The sequence below is a fragment of the Leopardus geoffroyi genome, chromosome B3 (assembly GCF_018350155.1).
Source record: "Leopardus geoffroyi isolate Oge1 chromosome B3, O.geoffroyi_Oge1_pat1.0, whole genome shotgun sequence".
Lineage (NCBI taxonomy): Eukaryota > Metazoa > Chordata > Mammalia > Carnivora > Felidae > Leopardus > Leopardus geoffroyi.
This window is the reverse complement of record NC_059337.1, coordinates 111,770,259-111,796,410: the sequence shown is the minus strand read 5'-3', so window position 1 is coordinate 111,796,410 and position 26,152 is coordinate 111,770,259. Positions and strand designations below refer to the sequence as shown.

Below are 26,152 nucleotides of genomic sequence, written 5' to 3'. Positions count from 1 at the left end.
GAATGCCTCAGCACATTTCAAAGTGACTGCCTTCCTCTTCCCCTTTCCCTGTAAGAAGTACCAAAGCATTTTTCTCTAATATTCACTGTGAAGACACGGTAGAGTTCCTGGAGGTAAAACCATGGAAGTGTGGGGCTCCTAGACCTAGGTCCCCTTGGAGTTTATACTTCACACTTGCCCACATTGAGCCTCTGGCAATTCGTTAATTACATTTCAGGTTTTTTCCTACCCAGTACTGGTTCCCTTGGAGGTTTCTGCCCCTGAATTCTGCTAGGGTAAGTTGTCATTCTCTGTATTTGCCTGCCAACTCGGGGACAGCAGCTTGCCTTGTGACCTTAACTCCATGAAAAATCTCAGAAAAGTCAGCTGATTTTTCAGATTGTTCAGTTTTTTACTTATTGTTAGGACAGAGTGATGACTTATATACGTCCACCAAAAACCACAAAAAATCTCCATTTTCAATTTTTACCTTCACATTTTCCTAATGGATAAAGTGATATATATATAGCACTCTTATGCTATTATGAAGAGAGAAAAAAATAGAGATTTGAATTTGTCTCAATGGCACACAAATTACCTAAAATATGATTGATCATAGGGTTCACCCTGTAACACCAAAATGCAAATTATTTAGCAATATACTTCATTAACAAAGTTATTTCACCCTTCCTTTCTGAAGCTATGAAAACACATATATAACCAAATATTATAGAGATCATTTAGAACCTGCATTGTTATTACAAACTAAAATATTTCCTAAATAAAGACCTAAATATTAAATTTCCATAGGGGCTTTTTAAAAATTTACCAGTAAAGACTGTAACTCACTGGTATTCTTACTAATTTGCAGAAAAATAAAGCCTGCCTCTTAATTCCTAAAATAGAATTATAATGCCCTCCAAACAAACTTAAGTTTTCAGATTCTTCCTCTGGAGGAAATAAAAAATCAGTAAAATACTAAAATTTTTATGTGAAATTTGACATTTGGATGCCAGTTCCCAACATTTGCTATTTCTGTGGAATCAACCTTTATCAAAATGAATTTACTCAGGAAATCTTAGTCCACTCTACAGTGTTGTCTGCTATTCTGATAGCAAGAAATACAGCTACTTTTTTTTTTTCCAAATAACACTGTAAAACAGCTCATTACTCTTTATATTATTGACTTAAATTTTATTCAACTGAGTTTTAACATACTTAAACAAAGGCATACTGGTTAAATAAGATAAACATATCTAATTCACCTTAAGAAATTTAAAAGCACGTTGCATATAAGCTCCCAAACATAGCAAGAATGTCACAATAGCCAAACCCAAGAGAATATATTAGCAGTACTTTCACTTTACACAAATGTAACTATTTTATTATTATTTTCCACATCTCTGATGCATTAGGTATAACAGACATTTCTGAGCTCTTAATACACTGAACAGATGGTGAACCATTACAAAATGAGGAACAAGTGTAAAATCTTAAAGAATTATTAATAATCTTGCTCTTCAGCCAAAGGAGAACTACAAAGTTGGACAAATAATTTTCCTACAAGGATAATGAGGAATTAGGGTGAAACACACAGGAAATGATTTGGGGATGGTTACAAAAAGCATGGGGAAAAGTGACTATAGTAACAAGTTAAAAAATTATATAAAAGCTCCTAGAAAAAAAGATTAATCAACCCAAAAGGAAGCTGTCAAATGAGAATGAAGATGGATACTTGTGTTGTGAAAGAAAGAAGAGAATGCTCTAAAAGTTCCTTTCTTAATTTGCTAAATATAAAATGGCTGAGACCCCACATTCCTGAAATCCCAAAACAAAGTCAATATCTAACTAAAACTGAGACTTCATACTTGGCATAATTTTTAGCTAAAGTAATAACCTATAAAAATGGAGTCAATTATGTCAGTTCATAAGAGACAAAGAAATGAAAACATCAAAAGCAAAAAACAAAAATTAAGACTCTCTAGTCATGTCAAGTGGTTTATATATGTAAAAATAAACTATCCAGGTGAAAATAGCTGTGTGAAAGAGACAAGAGAGCCTAGCAGAGCACAGAATGTACTCCTGCTCCAAAAAAGTCACATGATTTTTAGAAAGTCACTGATTACCTCCAAAGCTGAAATAGTGTAGTCTCAGTGCAATCTTTTGAGGAACAGTAATACACCATCAATCAATAATATAGTGTTTTCCGGGTGAAGGGATATTACCTAATGAGAAAAGGATTTTCTCACTTTTAAAGAGAAAAATTTTATTAACAAAGTTATTCCAGTATTAACTGTGAAAAATGGCTTACCTTCCTTCCACTAGAACACAAGCGTACAAAACCACATGGTATTTCCAAAAGGAAGATATTATTGCTTGAATCTGGGTCACTAAAATTATCACTGTTCAAAATGAGACAAAAGAAAGGGGTAACATTAATTATCTACAATTACACATTTTCTTTGTTGTTAACATGAAATATATCTCACATAAAACCTCATAGGTCATTCAAATGAGACACATGACCCTAGGTTTGAAATCTCTAGAGATAGCTCCTTTGAAGACTGGACAAATAGTTTAAACCATTTAAATAATTCCTGATCACCAAATGTGAATAATTTTTTTTCTAACTAAAAAAATTTTTTTATTATTTACTGTTCTCACACCACTTTAATTTTTTTCCCCTAAAAAAGAACATGGAAATTCAGCTACACAAAAAGGCCCACTGCAAAAAAAGAAAAGTGGGGAGGGGGAGATACTCAAACAGCTTCAAGAACAAAAAGCATGTTCCACACCAGATCGTATTTACAGTTCCTCATCTAGAATTCAACTAACATCCAACTGCAGCAATCAGCCAAGCTTGGCAAATTAAAATAACAGTAATTTTGACAGATTATCTTCTATAAATATTCAAATATGGGCGTTTATGTGCATGTAAGGGTCTCTATATGCCAATCAAAATGCTTTGTTTAAGATACTAAAATTGAGCTTTTTTCACCCTTCTTTTCTATAGGAATCCCCTGAACCCTTGACTTTCATTTTAACTCTTTCACCTCAGCTGATAAAGAGGCCAATTATTTCTCTATTCATGGCCTAAATTATTATCCATAGTCTGAATTAAAATTTTAAGTATAATATTCATATCAGACAAAAAGTACCTAGAATCTTAGAAAAACTAAGTCTGTAAAGAAAACAGAAAAGATTCAGGAATGGGGATAAGGTGGGTGCAGAGACAGAATCTTGAAGGATGGCAACTCAATAAACGATTAACGTTTTATTGATGTGACCAGGTATGGCTTGGTAAAGTAAAATTCAAATGTAAAGAGCAATTAACAACTTGATAAATTTGGGCTGTATTTAAAGTTACAGTAAAACAGACTATCATTTATTTGGCTCAAGGCAAGACCCTATGCTTTGATGACAAGTTTAAGTATATGAAAGTACCAAAAGTGGGGAAATGCAATTAGTATGAAATTCAAACCAAATGTAATATTTGATATCCAGAGAGCCCTATTTTTATGGCTCTAATGAAGGCAAGATATCTGATGCATACATTTGTTAATTGTCCTCCTATCCTATCTCTCATTAGTTAGTTCCCCTTAAACATATACACAATTACTGAAAAGCCTCAGATGTTCCAGGAAACTACAAGTGACAGATACGCCTCTGCAGGCAGACGATGCAGTAATACAAAATAATGGACAAAAATTTAACCTATTCAGAGGCCTATGCGTTTCTAGTTCCACCTGGAAAGAAACGGCTATAAATCTATTAAGATTGCTCAAAATATTTCTAGAAAGTTAGTCAAGCTTTTAAGAAACTTTTACTTTATCATCATTCACCATCAAGCACTCAAACCCAGGTCCAACAGTGGATCCAAGCCATACCAGTGGTTTTCAAACCAGGGAAGGGAAAAGTCTGGTCGAGGAAATAGCTTCAGCCTCTTCTAGGAGCTTGTTAGAAATACAGAATCTCAGGCCCCTATCCAGGGACATACTGAATCAGAATCTGCATCTTAACAATTCCCAAATAATTCAAATACATATTAAGATGTGGGAAGTTTTGCAGGAAGAAGAATATTAGAATGAGAGAGAAGGTATAATCTTCTGTTCAAAGATTGGGTTCCTACTGCAGGCTACTGTTTGGCCAATAAGCAACCAATTTTTAACCTCTGGCTTATAGCATCATTATTCCTCCTACAGTTTTTCTATTTTAAAATATAAAACCCCTCAAGAGCCAAAGAAATTAGTATCTGATTAAATCTCAGGTCCCCAGAAGGGCTGTGACACAGTTATCTTAGAGCAGGTGGTCCCGTCTCATACCCCTGAATTACATTAACTAGACAGTTAATTTAACAACTCCTTTCATTCCAAATCCTAGACTCTAAGAGTGTGTGAGGTCCCAATAGCTAAGAAAGAGATCAAGAGACCAAGAGCCTATCCCATCGTGTAACCAGGAGAGGAGAAAGCTGTATGGTGGTTGTTATTTGGCTATCGTCTCTCAGCTCCAAATCCACCTTTTAGTACCCAGCATAGTGATACTGAAAACAAAACTCGGGAAACACTTTTCTCTTTTGCCAGCCAGCTTCCTCATGCTGCCACTAAGCGCAGTAGAAGAAACTTGCTTTTTCCGGTCAGCACTACCCTGGCACAGGCCCTCCACTCCACCAATAGCAGTTGGTGACCTCCACCAGTTTTTCCAGCACTCTCAGAAGCAGCAGCAGCAGCCCAGGCAGTACCCCCCTCTAGAGGTTTTGAACCCCAACTCTACTCCAAGACCTTCTTTGTTCTCCCAGCCTTATTTCTACTTTCTGTAATTGTCTCTGTGTTACTCTAGTATGCCCCTCTTGCTTTTTCAACCCTCCAACTCCTGTATAACCCATTCCCCTATGTTAAATTTCCTTGGCAGAAATATCTAGTGTGTATTACTTCCCTGTCCATATTCTAACTGATACATCATGGCTAGATGGAATAAAATCCAGCATGATCTTTTTTTTTTTTTTTAATTTTTTTTTTCAACGTTTATTTATTTTTTTTTTTGGGACAGAGAGAGACAGAGCATGAACGGGGGAGGGGCAGAGAAAGAGGGAGACACAGAATCGGAAACAGGCTCCAGGCTCTGAGCCATCAGCCCAGAGCCCGACGCGGGGCTCGAACTCACGGACTGCGAGATCGTGACCTGGCTGAAGTCGGACGCTTAACCGACTGCCAGGCGCCCCCAGCATGATCTTTATCACTTTGGAAAAACAATTTTCCAAAAACATGATAGTCCATAAGAAAATATCTACTGCTCTCCCCCAAAATAGGTACAAGATGGGAAATGGATGTAAGAAGTATGGGTGAGAAAAAAAAGATGAGGAAACACAACTTAGGAAAGTAAAAATATAATATATAAGTTTTCCACTTTACATAACAAAAATCTCAGAATTTACGAAGTGGAAGGAACTATATTCCTCTGCCTCTGCCATTGTTTAGTTTTATTAAAGCAGTTTTCTACTGAGTTTGAGCTACTATATTTTCAGGAAGCCATTGAGAAATTAGGGATGGTCCAAAAAGTTACAAAAATGATGAAAGCAACAGGCAATAGGATGGATGAGGAGAGATTCAAGGAGTCACACTTCCTAGTCCAGTCCAGGGAAAAGAAAACTTCAGGTATTAGCTGTCTTCCAGTTAGAGAATTCTTTAAGCTGTGTTGCATCATCCTTACAGATGCTTAAAATGATAGAAGATAAAGTAAAGGAAGACATAAAATAGAGCTTCTTAGCTTAATGACTCCCCTTCAGATTACTAAAGTAGTAGCTCTTAATGCTATTTACACATGAGAATGAATTAGAATATTTTTTACAAAAATAATAAAATAGTAATAATGATGATGCCCAGAACACTAATGCCAGAGATCTGATTTAACTGGTCTGAGATAAAGCCTAGGCATATTTAAAAAAACAAAAAACAAAAAAAAAACGGGGCACCTGGCTAGCTCAGTCAGTAGAGCCTGTGTCTCTTGATCTCATGCTTGTTACTTCTAGCCCCACGCTGGGTGTAGAGATTACTTAAAAATAAAATCTTAAAAAAACAAAACAAAACAAAACAAAAAAAACCACTCAAGTGTTTATAAAGTACTGACAGAAGAACTGAGAACAACTTAATGGAATCTTCCATAACTTTAATACCCAAAGTTTGGTCTAAGTACTTAGCTACATCCAGATTACCAACGGAGCTTGTTAAAAAGGCAGCATCTCAGGCCTTACTGAGTAAGAATCTAACAAGATCCCCGAGTAATCTGCACATTAAAGTGAAAAAAACATCATCCTATAACAGTTTGAAAAGGGTTTGAGAGTATGTGTGTCCAAACTCCAACCTAAAATTAACTAAGTTGATTTTTTTTTAAGTTTTAAACAGTTTAAACAGTTTAAGTTTAAACAGTTTAAACAGTTTTGTTTTTTTTTAAAGTAATCTCTACACCCAACGTGGGGCCCAAACTCATGTCGCATGCTCTACCAACTGATCCAGTCGGTCACCCCTAAGTATTTTTACTTTGAAAGTCTATTAGAGTTTACTAATAATATGAATAACTTCTAATAAATATGTAATAAAAACTAATATTTATTCAGCCTATACAATTTGTAGGTACTGTTCTTTATAAAATGATTTAATCCTCAACATATATCTATAAAGTATATAATTTTTTGATCCCTGTTTTACACATAAGAAAACTGAGGCAAGCCTGAGTTATATAAAATAAATAGCTTGCCCCAGGTCACACAATTAGTAAGTGGCAAAGATGAGAAATGAACCCAGATAGTCTTGTTTAAGAGCTTAAACTTAACTACAAAATAATACTATGTTTGCCAACACCATCCAAAAACATTCTAAAACCATTCAGGAGAAAAGTATAATTACAGGTAATAAGATTGCTTTAAGAATAAAGGGGAAAAAATCATGTGATTTTCTCTGGTGGAAAAAAAAAAAAAAAAGATCAACAGAGTTGTGATAGTGTATCATTACCTCAACACTGTTATGGGTCTGTGGCCCACTTAATACAGAAAAGAACATGACAGAGAAGACAATAACACAGAAAGTTGCTTATGACGCCAACACAGTCAATATTTTGATAAGTGATAAACATATGAATACTACATATGAGACTATCTCACGGGAGAAATATTTTTGGGAATAATCACTTTATTATCTACATTTGGGAAATAACTGAAAGCCCATGTTAGGAGATAATACATTCTCCTCAATGCCTCCTTAATTCACCCCTACAACTGCTCCTACTATCACCAACCATCGCTACCACCCTGAGGAAAGTGAAGTAGAGACGGCTATGATTATTTTTCACAATGAAACAGGCATGATATAAATTGAGTCTGATTTTTCTCCTCTTCTGTACCCCACTGTTCCTAACTTCTCAAAAGGCCCACTCTCTGCTTCTGTCATAACAGAAGTAAAAGTTCCAGGCCCAGTAAGACCCAAAAATTACTTTTGAAGATACTGAAGACAGCTTTTAAAAGAAGAAGTCAGACTGAGGCTGTCAGTTAAAGGCCTACTACTAAGTTGTAATAATTCATGTGAATTCTAAATAGCATGATACAATTGCCAAAGTTCCCATAGGTAAATAATGTTATCGTACCAGCAAATAGAATAGAATTTATTGTACCAGCAAATAGAATAGAATTCAGAATATGCAAAATTATATCCTATGACTATTTAAAGCAAAGCCACAATTTCTAAGATGTCTTAACTTCATTCAACCCAAGCATACTTAAAAAAAAAAAAAAAAAGTATATGGTACCTTTTCATTAATAATGACAAAGTTCTGGTGACCTAGTTGCTGAGAATGAACAAAACCACAGACATTAAAAAACAGAGTTGGGGTGTCTGGGTGGCTCAGTCGGTTAAGCGTCTAACTTTGGCTCAGGTCATGATCTCGCGGTCCATGGGTTCGAGCCCTCGTTGGGCTCTGTGCTGACAGCGCAGAGCCTGGAGCCTGCTTCGGATTCTATGTCTCCCTCTCTCTCTGCCCCTGTCCTGCTCATGCTCTATCTCTCTCTGTCTCTCAAAAATAAATAAATGTTTAAAAAAATTAAAAATAGAGTTGCTTATCCCATAAGAGTTTTTACAGTGCACGCTGGAGCCAGAATGATTTGGAGACTAAAAATACCAAAGCTAATACTCACTAAAATGCAGCCTTCTAAACACCTAAGTTTAAAACTATGACTTGAAGCAATTCATTGGTTCATTTGAATAAGGTTTTACCCTGAAGAATCTAAGAAAGCTGAGGTTCATGTGAAGCACTGCCAGAGTACAACTTAATTTCCCAAAGAATGGAGGAAGATTCCCAGGAAGCCAACACTGACAAAACCCAAAAGAAGCATGTTCTTAGGAGGCAGAGCAGCTGTCAAAAAACACAGAGGCCGAGCATTCCTGATATGACTTTCATTAACTAATATGACTAACAAAATTACCCATACCCAAAACTCCTTGAAAATTTCCATCAGGTTTAATTATCCATATTAGTTATGTAAATTATTTGTAGTTATTTTTTCCTTCTAGTTAGAACCAGAAAACCACTCTCTTTATCTCTCCACCTATCTTCATAAAGTATGTGTTCTCAGTCTGCCTTCCTTTCCTATCCTATTCCAAAAGGCTACATTTGAATAATAAAGAAAAATATATTTATAAAAAAATAAAATATATATTATATTTACTAAATTTGAGTTGAATGAATAATCACTACTCCTCCTACCCTCATAACATATAAAAATCGTATTTCTTATATATCATCTATAAAAATTTAAATGGAAAATATTTACCCCTCCATCACCAATAAAATAGAAAACTTACTGTGTCAAAGAAAAAATAACCATTTAAAAATCACTAGAATCGTTTCTTTTTAATCATCAGGAAGAATAAACTTAAAAAGATGATTCTCAACTTCATTGTGGATCAGAATTATATATTAAGGTCATAAAATTGTAGACTCTGGGGCCCATGACCAGAGATTCTGAATCATAAGAGGTCTGAGTTCCTGAGGATGAACCCAAAACTGTACATTTTTTTTTAACGTTTATTTATTTTTGAGAGAGAGAACAGCAGGGGAGGGGTAGGGAGAGAAGGGAGACAGAGAATCTGAAGCAGGCTCTGTGCTGTCAGTGCAAAGCCGAACACAGGGCTCAAACCCACATGAGATCATGACCTGAGCCTAAGTCAGACACTCAACCAACTGAGCCACCCAGGCACCCCCCGCAAAACTGTACTTATTAACAAGCTTCCTAAGTGATCAGGATGCAGATTATCCCTGAACCACTCTTTGATATATACTTAACCTTCAAACCACTGTCAACTTCCCAGCAAGTCCTTTAGGTCTGATCACACAGCCCACTCCTATCTCTCATCTTAACAGCTTCAATTTCTGATTAACTACAAGGTTGGAACTAACACAGAGAAAAAATAATAGCAACCAGTTGTTGGACATATACTACTATTGGCCATGAACTTCACATAATCTATTACAGACATAAGAATTAAATGATATATGGCACAAAAACAGATGCTCAGATCAATGGAGAACAGAGAACCCAGAAATGGACCCACAAACATAGATAGAGCCAACTAATCTTTGACAAACAGAAAAGAATATCCAATGGAATAAAGACAGCCTTTTCAGCAAGTGGTGCTGGGAAAACTGGACAGCAACATGCAGAAAAATGAGCCCGAACCACTTTCTTACACCATACACAAAAATAAACTCAAAATGGATGAGAGACCTAAATGTAAGACAGGAAGCCATCAAAATCCTCGAGGAGAAAGCAGGCAAAAACCTCCTTGATCTTGGCCGCAGCAACTTCTTACTCAACACATCTCCGGAGGCAAGGGAAACAAAAGCAAAAATGAACTACTGGAACCTCATCAAAATAAAAACCTTCTGCACAGCGAAGGAAACAATCAGCAAAGCTAAAAGGCAACCAACAGAATGGGAGAAGATATTTGCAAAAAACATATCACATAAAGGGTTAGTATCCAAAATCTATAAAGAACTTATCAAACTCAACACCCAAAAAACAAAGAATCCAGTGAAGAAATGGGCAAAAGACATGAATAGACACTTCTCCAAACAAGACATCCAGATGGCCAACCGACACATGAAAAAATGCTTCATATCACTCATCATCAGGGAAATACAAATCAAAACCACAATGAGATACCACCTCACACCTGTCAGAATGGCTAAAATTAACAACTTGGGAAACAACAGATGTTGGTGAGGATGCGGAGAAAGAGGATCTCTTTTTCATTGTTGGTGGGAATGCAAACTGGTGCAGCCACTCTGGAAAACAGCATGGAGGTTCCTCAAAAAATTAAATGCAGAACTACCCTATGATCTACCAATTGCACTACTAGGTATTTATCCAAGGGATACAGGTATGCTGTTTCGAAGGGACACATGCACCCCAATGTTTACAGCAGCACTATCAACAGTAGTCAAAGTATGGAAAGAGCTCAAGTGTCCATCAATGGATAAATGGATACAGATGTGGTATAGATAGATAGATAGATAGACAGACAGACAGACATACAATGGAGTATTATTCGGCAATCAAAAAGAATGAAATCTTGCCATTTGCAACTATGTGGATGGAACTAGAGGGTATTATGCTAAGCGAAATTAGTCAAAGAAAGACAAATATCATATGACTTCACTCATATGAGGATTTTAAGATACAAAACAGATGAACATAAGGGAAGCAAAGCAAAAATAATATAAAAACAGGGAGGGGGACAAAAACATAAGAGACTCTTAAATATGGAGAACAAACAGAGGGTTACTGGAGGGGTTGTGGCGGGAGGCGGCGGGGGGGTGGGGAATGGACTAAATAGATAAGAGACATTAAGGAATCTACTCCTGAAATCATTGTTACACTATATGCTAACTAACCTGGATGTAAATTTTTAAAAATTAAATTAAAAAAAATTATGTTACCCAGGAGTGGGTGGAAAAAAAGAAAAAGAAAAAAAAGAAAAGAAAAGAAAAGAAAAGAAAAGAAAAGAAAAGAAAAGAAAAGAAAAGAAAAAGCACTGTGCTCTTTATATAACACCAGAGCCCAGAACTGAAAAGGTAGCAGAAATTCTCTGGAGTCCCCTGGAAGTCCCTCTAACTATGCAACACACACAGAACCTCCAACAGCAAGAAGTCTAAACATTTGGTAAACCCTTCCCCATCCCTTCTTACTAAATATAAAAAATATATTCCCCTCCTGATCAGATTATCTGGATACAACTGAATAGTGAGTGATGGCTTTTTGCCCCAGATCAACCTGCTCTCTATGTGTGCTATACACATAGAGAGAATAAACTATCTATTTATAATTCAATCAGAACTGTTTTATGAACATAACACGAACAATCAATCTTTTATCTTTTCATGATACATAAGTACATTGTTCAGTAAGGTAGTCAGTAGCCAACGTGGCTCTTCAGCATGCCAAATATGGTTAGTTTGAACTAAGAAAATCTGTAAGTGTAAAACACACACTGATTTCAGACCTGGTAGGAATAAAAGAATGTAAAATATTTCATTGATATTTTTATGTCAATTAGTAGATAATATTTTTAATACTAAGTTAATATTAGTATGCTAAGTTAAATAAACTGTACTATTAAAACTAATTTCACCTGTTTCCTTTTACCTTATTTAATGTGGTTACCAGAAAATTTAAAATTACATGAATGGTTCACATTATATTTCTATTAGATAGTGCTAGTCTATAAACTAGTGATCAATCATAAGCTCTTATGAAACTATTTCTCTGTCAACCTTTCATGCCTATATAGCATCATAAAACCTAGTCATTATAATAACCAAAATTCCCTTTCTCACTGATTTGCAAAGTGATTATATTCATATTCAGGTTCCTTCCTTTCTTTTTTAAAAATTTTTTTTTTTTCAACGTTTATTTATTTTTGGGACAGAGAGAGACAGAGCATGAACGGGGGAGGGGCAGAGAGAGAGGGAGACACAGAACCGGAAGCAGGCTCCAGGCTCTGAGCCATCAGCCCAGAGCCTGACGCGGGGCTCGAACTCACAGACCGCGAGATCGTGACCTGGCTGAAGTCGGACGCTTAACCGACTGCGCCACCCAGGCGCCCCAAGGTTCCTTCCTTTCTGATACCTTCATTCAATCTTAAAATGTTGAATAAATTCTATAGTATTGCACCTCTTCCACCCTATCTCTTCCAACCAAGTTAATGGCCTTAAAATATTCATTTTTCATCTCTAACAAGTATCATACTTGGACAAGGGGAAGCTAAGAATTTTTCCCCAAAGGGCCTCCAGATTATCTCTAATAGGCATTATGTGGTAGCGTTAGGGTTTGGTATTTAAAACCAAATACCACTAGCATGGACTCTGCCTCTCATTGTGCAAAGCACTATAGCTCAGCTCCCTCGTCTGTCATAAGGATAATTATTATTATCATTTAACATTACATTTTCATTTAACCTAATATTTAATATTAAAATATCAATACAATAAATTGTTATTATATGAGAACAGCATTTAGAACAGCACCTGGAACTTCACTGTTAATAAGTATTAGCTATTATCACTATTTCCTTTTTTGATCTGCCTCCTGAACCTATCATTCTCCTCTTCTGTTTCTGGCTATCCATCAGCAGGTTCTCTTCTGTTTCAAGCCTGTTGTCTATCTAATAAAATGTAAAAAATACAGAACAGCAGATGGAGCAGAAGGTTATTTGATCTGATAAAAACAAAGAATTCCAAACACAAGAGCCCATATAAGAAAGTGTACTTCATCACATAATCGATTCCTTACTATGAGAAACAGTCAAGCCAATTCTGGGACCCTGTAAAAGATATCTTCAACAGGGTTGGAATAAATGTTGCTCCCAGGTTTCACTTTAATCATTTATGTCCCTGTCAAGGTATCCAACCCAGATGTTAAAATCTAGAACCTATCCCATTGACAATACTCATCAAATCTAAAACCGTACATTCTTTGTGGCACTTTGACTCAGCTACTGATTCATGTCTGTAGGCCTAAAAACTCAACAAGCTCCCACCTGCAACTATTAGAGAGCCCAAGTTTAGACTTTCATCACACTGCAACATAAGTTAAAAATCTGTCCACTCTTACCTAAAGAAAGGCTCAAAAAAGCAGGAAATATATAAGCAAAGGTCAAAATGCTCATTTGTCACTTGTAGCATACCAAGTCTTGTGGACTTTGAGAAGATTCAGGTGGGTAGCTCTTTAACTTAAGCCAAAATCTGGGTCAGCCTCTCATTACCCTCTTCATATTCTGTCATACACTGTAGATATTTGCATTATATATTTTATTTCTTTCTTCCCCAAATTACACTAAACGTATCTTACAGGCAAGGACTATATCTTCCTGAATTCAAAAGTCCACAACCCTGGTTCTGATATATTGGATACTCAACTATTTGTCATGCTGGATTGAAAACAATAGTTATAAAAACAATATCATTTGCCTTTGTGAAATCTTCAGTTTTTAGAACATTTTCATGTGAGTTCATCTGATTGTCTCAACAATCCTATAGTCACATCCGAGACCTAGTCTCCTTTTTCATGAAGTAGCTTAACTAAAGCTCATAAATCGACGTAACTAATTCAAAATCATTCACTTTTGTATGTCTTAATAGGAAAACTTTTAGTGCAAGGCCATGCTGGTCGTTGGTGACAAAGCCAGAATTGCATGAACTGTATCACACCACACTACAAAATGAGCCTTTTTCAGAGAGAACCAGTAGAGGAAGGAAGAAGACAAAAGAAAAGACAGTGACAACAGTAAGTTTTGGTAATGAGATAAATGGATAGCCAGTTCTTAAATAAAATTAAATTATTTTTCACATTTCATTTTTCCTCTCTTATTAAAGTTTCAAAGTTTTATTTTCCTTCCTAAAAGTTTCTATTAAGTTTCTTACTTCATATAATTAATCATATCTTCATCATTAAAATTATACTCAATCTCAAATAAGCCAATCTATGTTTTAAAAGTTATATAATTTGGGGGCCCTTGGGTGGCTCAGTCAGTTAAGCGTCCAACTCTTGGTTTTGGCTCAGGTCACAATCTCACAGGTTCGTGAGTCTGAGTTCCAGTTGGGCTCCTCACTGACAGCAGGGAGCCTGCTGGGGATTCTCTCTCTGCCCCTTCCCCACCTGAATGTACATGTGCACGCGCGCGCACACAGACACACACACTCTCTCTCTCTCTCTCTCTCTCTCTCTCTCTCTAAATAAACTTAAAAAAAAAGTTATGTAATTTTGTAAATATAATTTCTTTACTCTGTCTTAATGAACGTATTTAACTATTCATTTGAATTCACCAGTATTCTCTGAAGTGGCTTTGGTTCAATTTTCTCTCTCTAAAAATACCCTACTATGTAAGTCCACACATCGTGCTGATATCACCACTTAAACTCATGTGAGGAAAGAACTGGCAGTTTCTCTCTAAAAGCACCTACAATGAGCAATCAATCAACATTAGTTGACATCCAAGATTACAACAGCAAAGTTAACTTGCTACCTTTCGTCACTCCTGAGTTCATATTTAGAATGTCCTATGAATCTGTTTAACCAATGACTTAATGTAATTCAACTTCTTTGAATCTGTTTCCTCATGTGTAATAAGAAAATTGGTCTAGATCTTTGGGACTTCTTTAAGATCTAAAGAGTTCCCAAGGGAATCTACCCCCAAAGCCAAGAGCACACTGTACACACTGTAGGTTAGCCAATTTGACAATAAATTATATTAAAATAAATAAATAAATAAATAAATAAATAAATAAATAAATAAATAAATAAAATACTGGACAGAATAAGTAAATAAATAAAAATAATTTTAATAAAGTTAATTAATTAATTAATTAATTAAAGACTTCCTAAGTCTGGAGATTTAAATCCAACTTTATTTACCCTCTAAAAGTTGATTTCTTAAATTAATGCACATACTTGCACCTTTTCTACCCACTGTACTTAAAGGTAAGAACCATACATTTTTTAACATGGTAGTATATACATATAGATATGTTTCATTTGCTTTCCTACCTGAAAGTGTTGAATTGTTAGCTTTGGCAAAAGACTCTTTGAATTTCCTTATGTGTGATTCAACAGCAAATGACTACAATTTTAAACCAATTCTGAAAATATAACCCTGAAAAATTATGGTTAGAATCGAAGTTATGCTATGTAGCTCATGATCGACATTTCATAACTAACATCTGCAAAAGAGATGGCAATTAGTTGAGACAGTGAGACTGGCCCCAAACCTTGCTCTTAGCCACGGTTTTCATAACCCTTTTATCCAATCCTTGACTAATTGAAAACTAGACCTTAGAATGACATCTATATCCCTAAATCATAAAGCCACAGGAAGAGAGAATCAGAGGACGACCAACAAGGATGTATATTTAACTTCTTGTTTATAACAGAACTTGCTCCAAAAATTAACAGATTTACCAAATTATTTTTAGACAAGGTTAAAGTCAATTTCCTAATAGAGTAAAATTTGAAGAAATATTTTTGAAAAAAATTTTGAAGTAAAATTTGAAGAAAAACATAGATGTAAGGTTTTGCAGATATTTCCAGTCAACTTGTAATAATATCAACATTACGTCAAATTTAGAATATAAAAACTATTATCCCCCTAAATAGTTTTAGCAGATGCCAGAGTCTTGATAAAAATCATTAAAGTGTGTTTGGAATACATGTATATCTATAAAATTAAATACAGAAACAAGCTGATAAAAATCATTTAACTGTGCATAGAGCAATAGAACTAAAAAGGTTCCAGAAACCTTAATGAAGAGTCACATATAATCATCACATCTGCATGCAGTTAAACATATGGCACTCCAGTTTCGGGAATCCTGAGCTCACCAAAACTTTTACAACTAAATTTGGGTTACTTGGGGTAAGGGAAAGAGATGCGAAAGGAGAGTGAGGAGCCTTTAAAAACCCCTATTTTGACTAAATCTGCAGCTGTAATTACAGCTGTTCTGAAGCTTTCTTGTAACTGCCTAATTACATTTTTTTTTAATAATAACAACCAAAAGTAGGCTTAACAAACTGAAGAATGATAGGAGGACTCCATAGTTAAAAGCTATTTTTTATATAAAATTAATTAATTTCCTATTGTTTTTGCTCTGCAACTAATAGATTAAAAATTGTTACATAAGTGCAAGAAGCTTTCTCAACTTCCTTGGGTTGTGGAATTCTCAATTTTTTTTAACATTGAAAAGTACATTAGAAAGTACACTGCACTTCTTTCCTTCAGTAATTTTGCAGAAACTCTCATTTTATGTTTCTTCTCTTTCACCATGCCATTTATTTTACATAACTATGAGACGAGTATGACACAAGTTAGATTTATGTACGATTTCAATAAACAACACAAAGAAGCCTTTTGCTATCATTCCAAACATACCATAGTCTCCCCTCCACTCTTTTCCGTAGGGTATACATTTCAAGACCTCCAGTGGACTAAAACTGCAGATAGCACCAAACCCTATATACACTATGTTTGTTCCTATCCATGTAGACCTATGATGATGTTTAATTTATAAATAAGACACAGTAAGAAATTAACAACAACAGTTGAAAATAAAACAGATTGTAACAATATGCCATAATAAAAATAACGTGAATATGGCCTCTCTTTCTGAAAACATATTTTACCATCCCTTTTCTTGTAATGATGTAAGATGATATAATGCCTACATGATGAGATAAAGTGAGGTGAACAACACAGGCACTGTGACAAAGCATTAGGCTACTACTGACCTTCTGACGTTAGAAGGAGAGTCATCTGCTTATAGACTGGTTGACTCTGGGTAACTGAAAACATGAAAGGGAAAACTGTGGATAAGGGGGAACTACTGGAACTACTGTATTTTCTAATGGTATATTTACTAAAAAAGTTACATCATGCAGAAAATGAAGTTATACACCTCTTAAGACTCACTTATATGTTATATTTTAGATATCACTGGCATCCCAGTTAATTCACTATATTGTTATTCGTTCAAAGGGATAACATTTGAAAATCACAAATCTGATTCTAGTCAAAGATGGCAACAAAATCTCAAACTCACATCCTCTCACAGACATATTAAATCTACAGCTAAACATGAAACAAGTACTGCTGAAAGAAATCCAAAGGACAAATAAGAAAAAACATACATTGAATGGGTAGGAGAAGCTGAGAAACACTCTCTCCATAAACCCCACTCCCAGCAGACTGACATACAACTGAGAGGGAATTCACAACTACCAGCTTCTCCCTGAGGAGTAAAGGGTTTCAACCCACATCTAGTACCCCAACTTTTAAGACTTCTAACTCAGGGATGAGCCCCCAAAACATCTAGCTCTGAAAGCCATTGGGGCTTGTGTCCCCAAGACCCAGAAAACTACAGCAAATAAAGAAACAGTTCTTGGTGGGCTTCAGGGACTCATTGTGGCTATGCGTCTAAGACTCAGAACAGAGGCAACAGACAAAAATGCCCATCTACCAGCCTTTCCTGAAACAGGCCTATTTGGCTACCTTAAAAGGTGCAGCCTTAGGGTAAGGCTTCTCATTTAACACACATCTAGGGATCAGCTGCAATTCTCTCTAGAGACCAAGAAAGCCAGTGGGCACCATCTTTGTGTTCTCTCTCTGCCCAGCAACCAGTCACTGGTATCTTCCTGAAAGGAATTTGCGTACACATTTGGTGCCTGGGCTTTGCAACTTCTGCCCAAAAGACACACCCTGTGATAGCCCAACTCTGGTGGCCAGTGAGTCTTGCATTAGCAGACTCAACAATCCTCAACAGGATTGTAGCAAACAAATAAATAGTTCTTAAGTAGCTATCTCCCCAGGGCTCAACACACAGGAAGGAGACAGAAACACCCATCTCCCCAGTCATTCCCAGAAAGAAACCTATTTACATAATTTAAAAGCTGCTGCCAGAGGATGAGGCTTCTAATTTAGCATACATCTACAGACGGATGTCAGTCCTGCATGAAAACTGGGAAGCCAGCAGACACCAAATGTGCATTCCCCTAGTAGATCACTATAAATCACAAACAGCTTCCTGGAAGGAGCTTGTACACACATCTGGCACTCTGAGTACCGTGGCTTCTACCCAGGGGATACACTACTTGATTGCTTGGTTCTGGGAGCAAGCAAGGATGGCATTCACAGGTCCCATAAGACAAAAGCAAACAAATAGTTCTTAAGTTTCTTCATTGGCTAACCCCCAGGGCTCAGAACAAAGGGAAGAGAGGGAAACACCCAGATCCCAGTCTTGCCCTGAAAGACACATCTACTTGCATACTTAAAAGCTGCTACCTGATACCTGAGGAGCAGCTGGGTGGCTAAGTTGGTTAAGCATCCGACTTTGGCTCAGGTCGTGATTTCACAGTTTGTGACTTCAAGCCCAGCATCAGGCTGTGTGCTGACAGCTTGCTCAGAGCCTGGAGGATGCTCCAAATTCTGTCTCCCTTTCTCTCTGCCCCTCCCCCACTCACACTCTGTCTCTGTCTCTCTCAAAAATAAACATTAAAAAAAAATTTTTTTAAGCTGCTACCTGAGGGTCCAGCTTTCATTCAGCCAGCATATAGGTGGTGACTGATCCTCCACTTGGGGACACTGAAAGATCTTGAAATACTCTCAACTACTGGGAGTCATGAAGAAGGCAGCTTGGACAACCACAAAGGTCTGAGAAACAACCAAGAGCTAGGGCCAGGCTGAATGATAAGATTCAGCATCTACATGAGACCATTCCACCAAGACTGGGACATGTGACTGTTTTATCTAATGCACAGAAGCCAACACAGAGAATTAAGAAAAATGAAGAAACAGAGAAATATATTACAAACAAAAAAATGAAACCTCTGAAACAGATCTTAATAAAAGGGAAAGAAGTGATTTACCTGATAAAGAGCACAAAATAATGATTACAAAGATGCTACCACTAAATGAAAATTTCAACAGAGATAAAAAATATAGGGAAGTACCAGACAGAAATCACAGAGCTGACGAATTAAATAAGTGAGCTGAAAAATTCAACAGAAGGGATTTTACAACATATTAGATCAAATGGAAGAAAGAATCAGCAAATTTGAAGACAGGGCAGTGAAAGTCATCCAAACAGGGACATAAAGAGAAAAAAGAATGAAAAAGAGTGAGTGAAGCTTAAGGAAATTGTGGGACACCATCCAGTACATCAATATATTTATTATGGGGTCCCAGAAAGCAAAGAAAAAGAGAAAGGGGCTGAAAGCCTATTCAAATAAATAATGGCTGAAAACTTTCCTAACACAGGAAAAGAAACAGAACTCCAGATATAGAAGTCCACAGAATCTCAAACAAGGTAAATCCAAAACAAGATACACTATAATTAAATTGTCAAAAGTTGAAGACAAGGACAGAATCTTAAAGGCAGCAAAAGACAAATTTATGTTATGTAAAAGGGAGTCTCCATAAGATTACCAGCAGATTTTTCAGCAAAATCTGAAAAACTTTTGCAGGTAATAAGTTCAATGAAGGTGCTAAAGAAAAAACTACCAACCTAAAATATTCTACCCAGCAAAGTTGTCCTATAGAGTTGAAGGAGAGATAAAAAGTTTTCTAGGAAAGTAAAAGTTTAAGGAGTTCATCAATACTAGACCAGCTTTGTAATAAATGTTAAGATGACTTCTTCAAGCTGCAAACAAAAGGATGAAACAAATTAGTAACAAGAAAACAAAGAATAAATCTCCCTGGTAAAGGTAAATACTGTTCATAGTTAAAATCAGATTAACATAATTTGTAACGAAGGTAGGTAAATCACTTGTAAATCTAGTATGAAGCCTAAAAGACAAAAATAATATAATTTGTTAATGGATACACAACGTAAAAAGATGTCAATTATAATATCAAAAACAAAATGCACTGAGGTATAGTAAAGAGAGCTTTAGTATGCATTTGACATAAGTTGATATCAAATTAAAACAGACTATCACAAATATAAAATGTTTTACATAAGCCTCATGGTAACCAGAAAGCAAAAACCTGTAACATATATACAAAAGGTAAACAAAAAGAAATCTAAGCACACCACTATAGACAAGTATCAAATCACAAAGAGATTTAAAAAAGGAACAAAGGAATTACAAAACAGCAAGAAACTATTAACAAAATGACAGTTAAGTCCATATCCATCTATAATTACTTTAAATGTAAGGGATTAAGTTCTCTTATATGTCTTAAGGATACATACAGATTGAAAGGAAAGGGATGGAAAAAGATATTCCAGGCAAAAGAAAACTAAAAGAAAGCAAGAATATTTACACTTACATCACACAAAATAGTGTTCCCAGCAAAAGAGTGCATTTGAGACAAAGAAGGTAATTATATAAGACTAAAGGGGTCAATCCAACAAGTGGTTGTAGGATTTTAAAATATTTATCTATCCAACATGGAAGCACCTAAATATATAAAGCAAATAATAACAGACCTGAAGGGAGAAATAGACAACAACACAATAATAGTAGAAACCTTAATACCTCAGTTTCAAAAATGGATAGATCATCTAGAAAGAATATCAATATGAAAACACTGGACTTAAGACTTAAACTACACATTAGATCATATGGACACAAAAGAAATTTATAAGACATTGTAACAGTAAGAGAATACTTAAGTACACATGAACATTCTCCAGGATACAACATGTTAGGCCACAAAACAAGTCTTAATAAATTTTTAAAAATGAAATCTTATTAAGCATCTTTTCTATAGTATCAAACTAGTAATCAATTACAAGAAGAAACTTGGAACATTGACAAATATGTGAAGATTAAACAACATACTATTGAACTACAAATGGATCGAAGAAAAAATAAAAACACTATCTTTAGACAAATTAATATGGAAATACACAATACAAAAGCTAAAGGGATGCAGCAAAAGCATTTCTAAGAGGGATGTTCAAAATAATAAATACCAACATTAAGAAATAATAAAAAACTCAAATAAACAACCTAACTTTACACATCAGGGAACTAGAAACATAAAACGAAACTACGCCCAAAGTTAGTCAAAGGAAGAAGAAAAAAAAAAAAAAAGGAAGAAAGGAATGAAGTAGAAATAAATGAAATAAAAATTAAAAAAAAAAAAATCAATGAAACTAAAAGCTGGTTTTTTGAAAAGATAGACATTTAGCTAGACCAACCAAGAAAACTGAGAAAGAACCCAAGTAAAATCATAAATGAATGAAGAGACATTACAGCTTGTATCACACATATACAAAAGATCATAAGAGACTACTACAAACAATTACACACCAACAAATTGGACAACCTAAAAAATGGACAAATTCCTAGAAATACACCAACCTGCCAAGGCTGAATCAAGAAAAAATACAAATCTGAACAGAACATTTACTAACAAGATTTAATAAGTAATCAAAAACCTCCCTACAAAAAATTCAGGACCAGATGGCTTTACTGGTAAATTCTACCAAACATTTAAAGAAGAATTAATACCAAACTTTCTCAAAAATCTTCCCAAAAATTGAAGAGAATGGAAGAAATTCATTTTACAAGGCCAGCATTACCCTGATATCAAAACCAAACAAAGACACTACAAAAAAGAAAACTACAGGCCAATACCCCTGATGAACATGAATGCAAAAATCCCCAACAAAATATTAGCCAACAGAATTCAACAACACATTCAAAAGATCATTCACTATGATCAAGTTGGTTTTATTCCTGTGATGCAACAATGGTTCAATATAGGCAAATCAATAAATGTAATATAGCACACACAAAATGAAGGATAAAATTCATATTATCTCAATAGATGAAAAATATATTTTAAAAAATTCAACATTCTTTCATAATAAAAACTCTCAACAAACTAAATATAGTGGAAACATACCTCAAGAAAATAAAGGCCACATACGACAAGCCCACAGTTAACACCATACTCAATGGTGAAAAGCTGCAAGTTTTTCCTCTAAGATCAGGAACAAGACAAAGATGTCCACTCTCATTGCTTTCATTCAACACAGTACTGGAAGTCCTAGCCAGAGCCATTAGGCAAGAAAAAGAAGTAAGACATCCAAATTGGAAAGGAGTTCATAGAACTCACCATTTGCAGTAATATGATATTATATATAAAAAAAATACTAACACTCCACACACACACACAGAAAAAAAACCTGTTAGAACCAATCAACAAATTCAGTAAAGATGCAATATACAATATGCAAAATACAATATACAAATATCACTAAGAACAAGTTAGAAACAGAAATTAAGAAAATCCCATTCACAACTGCATCAAAAAAAAAAAAAAAGAAAGAAAGAAAATACTTAGCAATAAATTAGCAAAGGAGGTGAAAGACTTGTACATGAAAACTATAAGACACTAATGAAAGAAACTGAAGAAGACACAAATAAATGCAAAGTACAAAAAAAACCTGTGCTTACAGACTGGAAGAATTAATATCGCTAAAATGGCCAAATAGTCTAAAGCAATCTACAAATTCAATGCAAACCCTATCAAAATTCCAATGGCATTTTTCTCAGAACTAACAAATCATAAATTTTGTATTGAACCACAAAAGACCCCAAAGAGCCACAGCAATCTTAAGAACAAATCTAGAGGCCTCACACTTCCCAATTTCAAATTATATTACAAAGCTATAGTAATCAACACAGTATAATACTCACATAAAAAAAAGATGGGGCACCTGGGTGGTCCAGTCTGTTAAGCATCTAACTCTTGATTTCAGCTCAGGTAATGATCTCATGGTTTGCAAGACAGACCCCAGTGTCAGCGTCTCTGCTCATAGCACAGAGCCTGCTTGGGATTCTCTCCCTCCCTCCCTCTCTCTCTCTCTCTCTCTCCCTCTCTCTCTCTCTCTCTCTGCCCCTCCCTCACTATCTCTCTCTCAAAATAAATAAACTTAAAAAAAACACACACAAACCAATGGGACAAAATAGAGAGCTCTGAAATAAACTCATGCATATATGGTCAATTAATATTTGACAAGTCAAGAATATACAATGGGAAAAGGATAGTCTCTTCAATAAATGGTGCTGGGAAAACCTGGACAGTCACAGCCAAAAGAATGAAACTGAGCCCCTATCTTACACTGCAGACAAAAAACAACTCCAAATGGATTAAAGACCTGAAATGATAAAACTCTTAGAAGGTAACATAGGGGGCAAGTTCCTTGACATCAGTCTTGACAATGATGTTTTCAACTTCAAAACACCAAAAGTAAAAGTGACAAAAGCAAAAACAAACAAATGGGACTTTATCAAAAAGTTTCTGCAAAGCAAGGGAAATCACCAATTAAATAAAGAGGAAACCTATGGAATGGAAGAAAATATTTTCAAACCATATACCTGATAACGGGTTAATAACCAAAATATACAAAGAACTCATACTACTGAATAACAAAACAAAACAAAAATACCTGATTAAAAAACTGACATTTTTTTCCATAGAAGACCTACAAATGGCTATTAGGTATGTGAAAAGGTGCTCAGCATCACTAGTCATCACCAAATACAAATCAAAACTACAATGAGATATCACCTCACACATGTTACAATGGCTCTCATCAAAAAGAAAAGTGCTTTAACAAGTGTTGGTGGCACTGTAAACTGATGCAGCATACCATGGAGAATGTATGGAGTTTTCCTCAAAAATTAAAAATAGAATTACCCAAATGATCCAGACATCTCTCTTCTGGGTATACATCCAAAGGAAATGAAAACAGGATTTCAAAGAGATACCTGCATTCCCATGTTCACTGCAATATCATTCTCAATAGCCAACATATGGAAACAACCCAAGTGTCCATCAACAGATGAATGAATAAAGATGTGGTATGTGAGTGTGTGTGTGTGTGTGTGTGTGTGTGTGTGTGTGTATAATGCATTATTCATTCATGAGGAAAAAAAGAAATCCTCCCATTTCCAACATAATGAATAAGTCTTGAGAGTATTATATTAAGTAAAATAAGTCACAGAGAGAGAAAATACTACATGGTATCACTTATATGTGAAATTAAAAAAAAAATCAAACTCATAGTAACAGAGGGTAGAAAAGTGGTTGCTAGGGACTGGGTGATGAGGGAAACAGGGAGAGGGTGGTAAAGGAGTATAGACTTCCAGCTATGAGATGAATAAAGTCTGAGGATCTAATGTAAAGCATGATTGCTATGGTTGATAATACTGCATTATATAAGTACTAAGAGAGACTATATGAAGTCACCATTATGCATATATTAAATATTTTACAATATATGTCAATTATACTTCAATAAAGCAGAATACAACTGAAAAAGATCACAAATCTATGGAACTTTTTAAATAATTGATTTGTTAATTTTTAAAATGCTCTAAATGACTGAGATTTTACATTGCATGTTTTTATTACTATCTGTGGGTAGCAGGAATCTCTACAAAAACATCAAGACTAAATGAAGGTATTTTCTTGAGAAGAAATAAAGGATAAAGAAGCTTTTCAGAGTTCCCAAGATTTAAAGATATGGTGACTATAAAAGATACTTTCCAGAAAATTAAAGAAAGCTATGACAGTGGCATTTGTATCATATCACCAAATGTTATGAGTGGAAGAGAATGAGATTTAAAAAGTAGAATAATAGGTAGAAAAGGTTCTCACCAGTGACGTACTATTTAGTTGTAGATAAATCTTATCTAACTTCCTCTGAATACCAAAAAAAGAAAGCCACATTATGGAACTTTTTGTGATATTTTGCAGAACAAATAAAACCATAAATAACATTATCATAATTTACGGAAAGTGCTTAACTATACATGAAAATACTAAAATATTGATTATATCTTAAACATTTACCCTGAGAGCTTCACAGTAAATCAAATATATTTTCCACAGTTATGGTAAGTACATCCATGTAGAAATAGCAGATATGCCATTCTTCATATATGTATTTTTTTCATTCAAGCCAGTTTAAAAAGTACAAGGTCTATGGTGAGCTTGATTAGGAAAAAATAAGAAACTTGCCTCACTTTCTGTATTCTAAAAATTAGAATGAAAAGCCCCAATAATCCTAAATATAGTGGTCAAATATTCATATTTTCTCAATGTCTGAATAGGCCAAAGTCTTCCTTGGATGCTAACTAAGGCAATCTTGCATTTAAATTAAAAGCTAAGCATTACAAAAGGGACACAGGAAGCCACAAAGCAAGAGCAAACTATCAGATAATAAAAGGATTTATGTATTCAAAAAGGACAAGGATAATTTAATTTCAAAGCACAGATTATATATACAGGAGAATGGATCCACCTATAGTCAAAAGGACCTCATAAAGGAAAAGAAATCACATGAAGCACCACACTCAAAAATGAACAATGTTAAGTATCAGCTGCTAGAAACCAGTAATGCATTAAATAGATACAAGAGAAGAGATGATCCATTTAGTCACAAGCTGAGCTCCCTGAAAGCCAGGTAGGCTTTGGAAGGTTGGCTGTAAATACCAACGTTCACAAACCAGCTATCAAAAATAATTTCATTTGACTTCTACTAGAATCATCACAGAAATATAAGGCAAACTTTTTAAAAAAATGAATTGCAATTTAAGTTGAAGATGTGTCATCAACTAAAATAGCTGCTGCAAAACCCTATTCAAATCTCCCAGCATTTCAAATCTCCCTTCCAGCCTTCAAACTACTTTGAAGTTTTTCATTACCATACGTTACCATTTCCTCTACTGCAGAGCAGCTACATAACGGAATCCAAAACACAATGCAAAGAGGGCAGGAAGAAAAGACTGAAAGAACTTTCCAGCTCTACGAAATACTTAATTCCTTGTATTTTATAGTTTCATAAAGATATTACCTCTAAGATCAAGAGCTAGAAGCTGTCTAATATCATGACCAGGATAATGGAAGGGCCCTTATACTAGGGTGGCAGGGGTAGAGGGGGAGAAGACAGCAAGAGCCAATGATAGAAAAATCTACTGTGCAGACACTAAAAACCTGAGAATTTGCCATTGGTCCACTCACGTCCTTGACCCCCACAGCTGATTCTCCCTAAAATTCTTGATAAAATCCAAACTGTCGAATGGCTGCTACTCTACAAGATCAATTCTCTGAGAACCATC

The 26,152-nt window shown here is 35.2% G+C and overlaps 1 protein-coding gene across 17 annotated transcripts in view; it reads right to left on the bottom strand.

Moving 5' to 3' along the window:
• FUT8 (fucosyltransferase 8) overlaps nucleotides 1-26,152 on the bottom strand; it is a 310,681-nt gene that overhangs the window by 206,834 nt on the left and 77,695 nt on the right. For 8 of the 17 annotated variants that reach the window (XM_045451266.1, XM_045451270.1, XM_045451265.1 and 5 more), the window contains one exon: nucleotides 2,291-2,381. The exons of 6 other annotated variants lie outside the window; for them this stretch is intronic. The gene's annotated coding sequence lies outside the window, so the exon portion shown is untranslated. Of the gene's footprint in view, nucleotides 1-2,290; nucleotides 2,382-16,801; nucleotides 16,856-26,152 lie in introns of all 17 variants that reach the window. 3 more of the 17 variants (XM_045451275.1, XM_045451264.1, XM_045451279.1) reach the window with 2 other exon arrangements.